Genomic DNA, 6079 nt, shown 5'->3' with positions numbered 1-6079 from the left:
TTTTTTTTTTTTTTTTTTTTTTTTTTAAGTGAGGGAGAGTTTTTAATATTTATTTTTTAGTTATCGGCGGACACAACATCTTTGTATGTGGTGCTGAAGAGCGAACCCGGGCTGCACACATGCCAGGCGAGCGTGCTACCGCTTGAGCCACATCCCCAGCCCCAAAATACCTTTTTATACAAGCGTTAGAGCACTTTCCCGGTCTCCTAGCCTCAGGATTCCCAAAGCAGAGTAAGAGAAGGTCTTGAGAGGCTGACGAGAGAGAAAGCAAGCACATTTAGTGGGCTTTTATTTGGGGGAAATGCTGTTTCTTAAATCATTCTATCCAAAAAAGCAGAAGGGATAGGATTACAAAGGAACAGGTAAGTGTAACTCAACCCCAGCAAGTGATGCCTATAACTGGAGGCATGCCTTGTTTTTCTGGGATAATGCCCAAGTTAATGTGAACGCAGTAATTGCTCAGGACCCTGGGGCATCAATCAGGTCTTAAAGGTGTGTTCATCTAGGGTGGCACCCCACAACATTTGCTTATTCCTTAAATATTTGTAAGAATTCCATAAGAAATGAGGATCTGAAGAGGAGTTAATTTCATATTTAATTTTTAATGACTATAGGTCTACTCATTTTCTATTCTCAATCCTTTTCACCTAAATTTCTTCCAAAATAGTAACAATTGTCAAAATAACAATATAGGTGTAAAATTGTTCGTAATATTCCCTTATGCTGTCAAGACCTGTCAACTCTTGTTTCTGATATTGGTTATGTGTACTTTTTCTGTGTTCAGGGAGGGAGTTGTATCCATTTTTTTCAAAAAAGCAAATTGTGACTTTTGCTTCTAGACCAATGATCTATTTCCACAATGAAGGATGACATAGAGTGGATCTTTGAGCAGAAAACTTCTTGCAAGGTGCCTGCTTCATGATTCCCAGGCAAAGAGAAATTGTTCTTTTGGCACAGGAAAAACTGCTTCTGTGCAAGCCTGGAGAGTTCAGAAAGTTGTCAACTAGTTTGGGGCTCATTCACCTGAATGTCTCACTTCCAGCTTTTAAAGTCCCAAACTTTAACTATCAGGGAATTAGAAAGATGACTGAACAGATTCAACAGATCGTCTATTTCAATTTCTGAAAGGCTCAGAATCATATTCTGGGCCCAATTATTGGCATTCTGTCTTCTGGCTGAGGAAATGGTACTCTTTTGAAGCTACCATTGAAGCTACCTCTGCCTTTTGCATCGTAAGTTAGCTTACATAGGTGAATGGATGAGCCTATGATCTTTATTTTGCAAAGTACCAAATGCCATCAAAATCGGCTCACTATGTAGTTCTTAAAGCTTCCATGTCTCCAAGCCAAACAAGCATTCTTGCCCCTTTTTCCACCTTTATCTCATCCCAACTAACAATGAGAAATCTTTAATGACTGTATATGTAACTGAATGACAGGTATTATCCTCTTTTTTACAGTTAGCAATCATATCCTGTTACTTCCAAACTAGTACTGAATTAAATGACAAGATCCTACCCTGAAAGTTTGCTTTCAAGGACCATTTCTTACACCATTCTCTTAGTTTCTCTATAATACAAACTTAAGCTAAGGCAAAAACACAGATCCAAAGTTTATTGGAGAATATAATGCCCTTCTAGGAGTGAAGGAAAGAGTGAGGCTGGACAAGGGTGCACTACTGAGCTGCCACCAAATGAGCCATGAACTGATTGCTCCTCATGCTAGATATGTTCCAAAGGGCTCTGTGCAGCTTCTGCATTACAACACAAATCATGTGGAGGAAGATGGTTAAAGTCTGTGCCTATGGTGAACTAATGCTCTCATAGGTTACAAATGTGTAACTAAGCAGGTGCCATGATAGTCCCTTCTTCAGAAACAATAGGGAAGCTTCAGGCTATTAACTGAATGTTTGAGTTTCCACATTATAACAGAAAAAAAAATCCTACCTTGAAGTCCTAACCCTCAATATGACTATATTGGGGTATAGAGACTTAACTAAAGTAACTGACTGAAGTTAGAGAAGGCAAAGTTGTAGGGCTCTCATGATGAGATCAGTGTTCTCACCAGAAGAAACACCAAAGGCCTTGCTGGCTCATTCGCCACCATGTGAGGAAAGTGGGAAGGTGCCTTCTGCAAGCCAGGAAAAGAGAAAGCCCTAATTAGAACCCAACCATTTAGATCTTGGACTTCTATCCTCTAGAACCATGAGAGAATAAACTTATCAAGTTGCTGTGTCTGTGGCATTCTGTTATGGCAGCCCATGTGACGAATACAGATGCACAACAATGCTGGCACAGGCTTGAGGTGCAGTGGTGTTAGGGTAGGTGAGGGACAACGTGAGACACTGGCAGCAGTCACTACAGGAGAACAAAAGCCAGGGGCATCTTGAGCTCCACAACCTCAAGAGCAGCACAAGCAGCTCCCAGGGACTTCAGGCTGCCATCGAGGCGAGTGTTTGGATGCAGGTTAACAGAATAGGCTATAGAGAGGAAATAGCTGAAGAGTCTGAGAATGAAAGACCCCCATGGTGACAGGGTAAACAAGAGTGTAGCATCTTGGAGGAAAGTGAAATAAAGTCTTACAATGTGAAAAGAGTCATGTGAAAGGCTGCAGCCGGGACAGACAGGAGTGATAACACTTGGCTTTTGTGTAAGTTCCAATAAACTACATTGCCAATTCCATTTCAATGGAGTTATGGGTCCAAAAGCTTACTTGGTATGAATGCAAGAAATATCAAGGGAATAATTGATGGCAATGACCAGAGGAAGACAAAATTCCCAGATTTGAGTAATTCTTGAGTTTTGTAAAGTGAACATAAAAATGGAATACTAGCAAAAGGAAGAGCAAAGCTAAAAGACTAACAAGGACTCCTTCTGGGTTGCTGTATATGTCAAACCCTAACCCTTAAGAGCTGAAAATTATGCTGTTGCCTGACAGCAAAAGAATGGGACTGATCTTCTTTGTTTCCTGTTACACTTGGCCTTTTAGATCTGTTAGAACTCATGCTTAGAAGGATGACTACATAACCTAATAAGGTGAAGAAATCTAATCTCCCAATCCAAGCCATAATAAAAACATTTGGAGGTACAACTTTGCAAGTCTGAGTTTGTTACATTAATGGACACTCCTGACTAAAGCAGTGCCCTTTATCTAAAGACAAAATGGGTTTTACAAACCTACTCAGCCTCTGGGATATTAAGTATTCAATCAGATTGATAGCAATAGCGTTCATCTTCTCCAAATGATCACAAGGCTGATACTAATTAAAATCAAAGAGAGCCACCCTGAAGAAGATTTATAAATGCCTTCACAAAGAGCTATGCCAACATAGGACTTTCCATCCATGGTCATTTAGTACCCCTTTTCCTATGTAAACTCTGAAAAGTAGGAGCCTGCTGAGGAAGGCCTTTCAGGAAGAGTGTGGATAGCCATGTCAGAGCAAGCCCACCCACCTCTGCTGCATAGTAATTTGTTTTTGATTTTATTCCTCCCTCCACAAAGAGACAACAATAGTCCCAGCCTCCTATAGTATGTATTGATTAAATGGTGTTTTCATAAAATACTTTGAAACGTAATTTGAGCGCCAGTATACATTTTCTTTCTATTGTGAAATTATGTTTGGAGTTGGGATACTGGGGAATTTGACTCTTAGACCTCTTCTAGCTTCAAGAACGGATTTATTGGGGTCTCTACAGCTTTGAAGGATGACTAAATTAGGGCATCTTTTCTAGGTGTGAGGAGGGTTAGAAAACTAGGAGAGGTGACCACTTCAGATGTTTGAGGCCTGCAGATATCTCATTAATAAGTTATTAGGCTGGAGTTATAGCTTAGTGGTAGAGTACTTACTTAGCATGTGTGAGCACCACATATAAACAACTGAAGGTGCATTGACAACTAAAATATATTTTTTTTTAAAAATTATACCAGGGGCTGGGGTGGTGGCTCAGTGGTAGAGCGCTTGCCTAGCATGGGTGAGGCACTGGGTTCAATCCTCGGCACCACATAAAAAATAAACAAATAAAATAAAAGGTATTGTGCCCATTAAATTTTTTTTTAAAAAAAAAAATTATACCAACATGTTACATTTTATTGTATTTCTTTGTATTTCTTTGTATTCCAAACAGGAGGTTCATTTAATCTCTAATCCTCTCAACAACTTTATGGGCCAAGGGTTAACTTCATTTTAGAGATGGGAAAATTAAAGCTTGGAGATAAATGAAGAAATGGCTCATTAGAGTAGTTGAAAGTAGAATTGGAACCCGAAATAGGCTACATTTCAGATCCCTAAAAATCTGACATCTGCATTTCTTGTTCCTAAAAATGAAACGTCGTGGTGGTGGTGGTGGTGGTGGTGGTTTTGGGGGGTTTTATATAGCAGGGATTAAACCTAGAGGCACTTAACCGCTGAGCCACATCCAAAGCCCTTATGTTTTGAGATGGGGCCCCACTAAGTTGCCGAGGCTAGCTTGAACTTGCAATCCTCTTGCCTCGGCCTCCTAAAGTGCTGAGATTACAAGCGTGCACCACCACACCTAGTGTGGCATTTCTTCATCCCAAGCAAAGAGTAAGACGATTCCCCCTGGAGGGCTGCCATACAATCTGCCATGCAGACTCAGGTGTGCATCTTTTTCACTCTCCCATGCTCCTTCCTGTGTGAAATATGCAATTGACCTATTTCTCCTACCTTTTTCAAATTATATTTTTACATGGGTACATGGGAGGAAGTAGAATTGAGAAAGACATTTCTCAGAAGACCATTTTTCTTCTTAATTCACAAAGCGTTTCAACATAATTTTGCATTCATCATAACTTCACATGATTGAGTGAATTCACAGTGATTTTTTTTTTTTAATTAGGTCAATTCCTCCTCTAGGCTTCCTCTTTTTTACATAGAGGGCAAAAGCAGCCCTTTTCCTTATAAGGACCTATTAGGAAATCATTTTTCCTTTAGTCGGAGCCTATTAGGAAATCGCTTGTTCTAGCTTGCCCTCTTGTCTGTTTCTCCTCCTCTCTTCTCTTAGTTTACAGTCATTTCTCTGCATTTTGATAATCAATAAACTCCTGACTGTCCAGATGGCCATGGATATGGTCAAAATACTTCTTCTTTTTTTTTTTTTTAATTTTTTATTGTTGGCTGTTCAAAACATTACATAGTTCTTGATATATCATATTTCACACTTTGATTCAAGTGGGTTATGAGCTCCCATTTTTACCCCATATACAGATTGCAGAATCACATCAGTTACACATCCATTGATTTACATATTGCCATACTAGTGTCTGTTGTGTTCTGCTGCCTTTCCTATCCTCTACTATCCCCCCTCTCCTCCCCTCCCCTCTTCTCTCTCTGCCCCCTCTACTGACATTCATTTGTCCCCCTTGTATTATTTTTCCCTTTCCCCTCACTTCCTCTTGTATGTACTTTTGTATAACTCTGAGGGTCTCCTTCCATTTCCATGCAATTTCCCTTCTCTCTCCCTTTCCCTCCCACCTCTCATCTCTGTTTAATGTTAATCTTCTTCTCCTGCTCTTCGACCCTACTCTGTTCTTAGTTACTCTCCTTATATCAAAGAAGACATTTGGCATTTGTTTTTTAGGGATTGGCTAGCTTCACTTAGCATAATCTGCTCTAATGCCATCCATTTCCCTGTAAATTCTATGATTTTGTCATTTTTTAATGCAGAGTAATACTCCATTGTGTATAAATGCCACATTTTTTTTATCCATTCATCTATTGAAGGGCATCTAGGTTGGTTCCACAGTCTTGCTATTGTGAACTGTGCTGCTATGAACATCGATGTAGCAGTGTCCCTGTAGCATGCTCTTTTTAGGTCTTTAGGGAATAGACCAAGAAGGGGAATAGCTGGGTCAAATGGTGGCTCCATTCCCAGCTTTCCAAGAAATCTCCATACTGCTTTCCAAATTGGCTGCACCAATTTGCAGTCCCACCAGCAATGTACAAGTGTACCCTTTTCCCCACATCCTCGCCAGCACTTGTTGTTGTTTGACTTCATAATGGCTGCCAATCTTACTGGAGTGAGATGGTATCTTAGGGTGGTTTTGATTTGCATTTCTCTGAC

Source organism: Marmota marmota, unplaced genomic scaffold (assembly GCF_001458135.2).
Source record: "Marmota marmota marmota unplaced genomic scaffold, marMar, whole genome shotgun sequence".
Lineage (NCBI taxonomy): Eukaryota > Metazoa > Chordata > Mammalia > Rodentia > Sciuridae > Marmota > Marmota marmota.
This window is presented reverse-complemented; position numbering follows the sequence as displayed.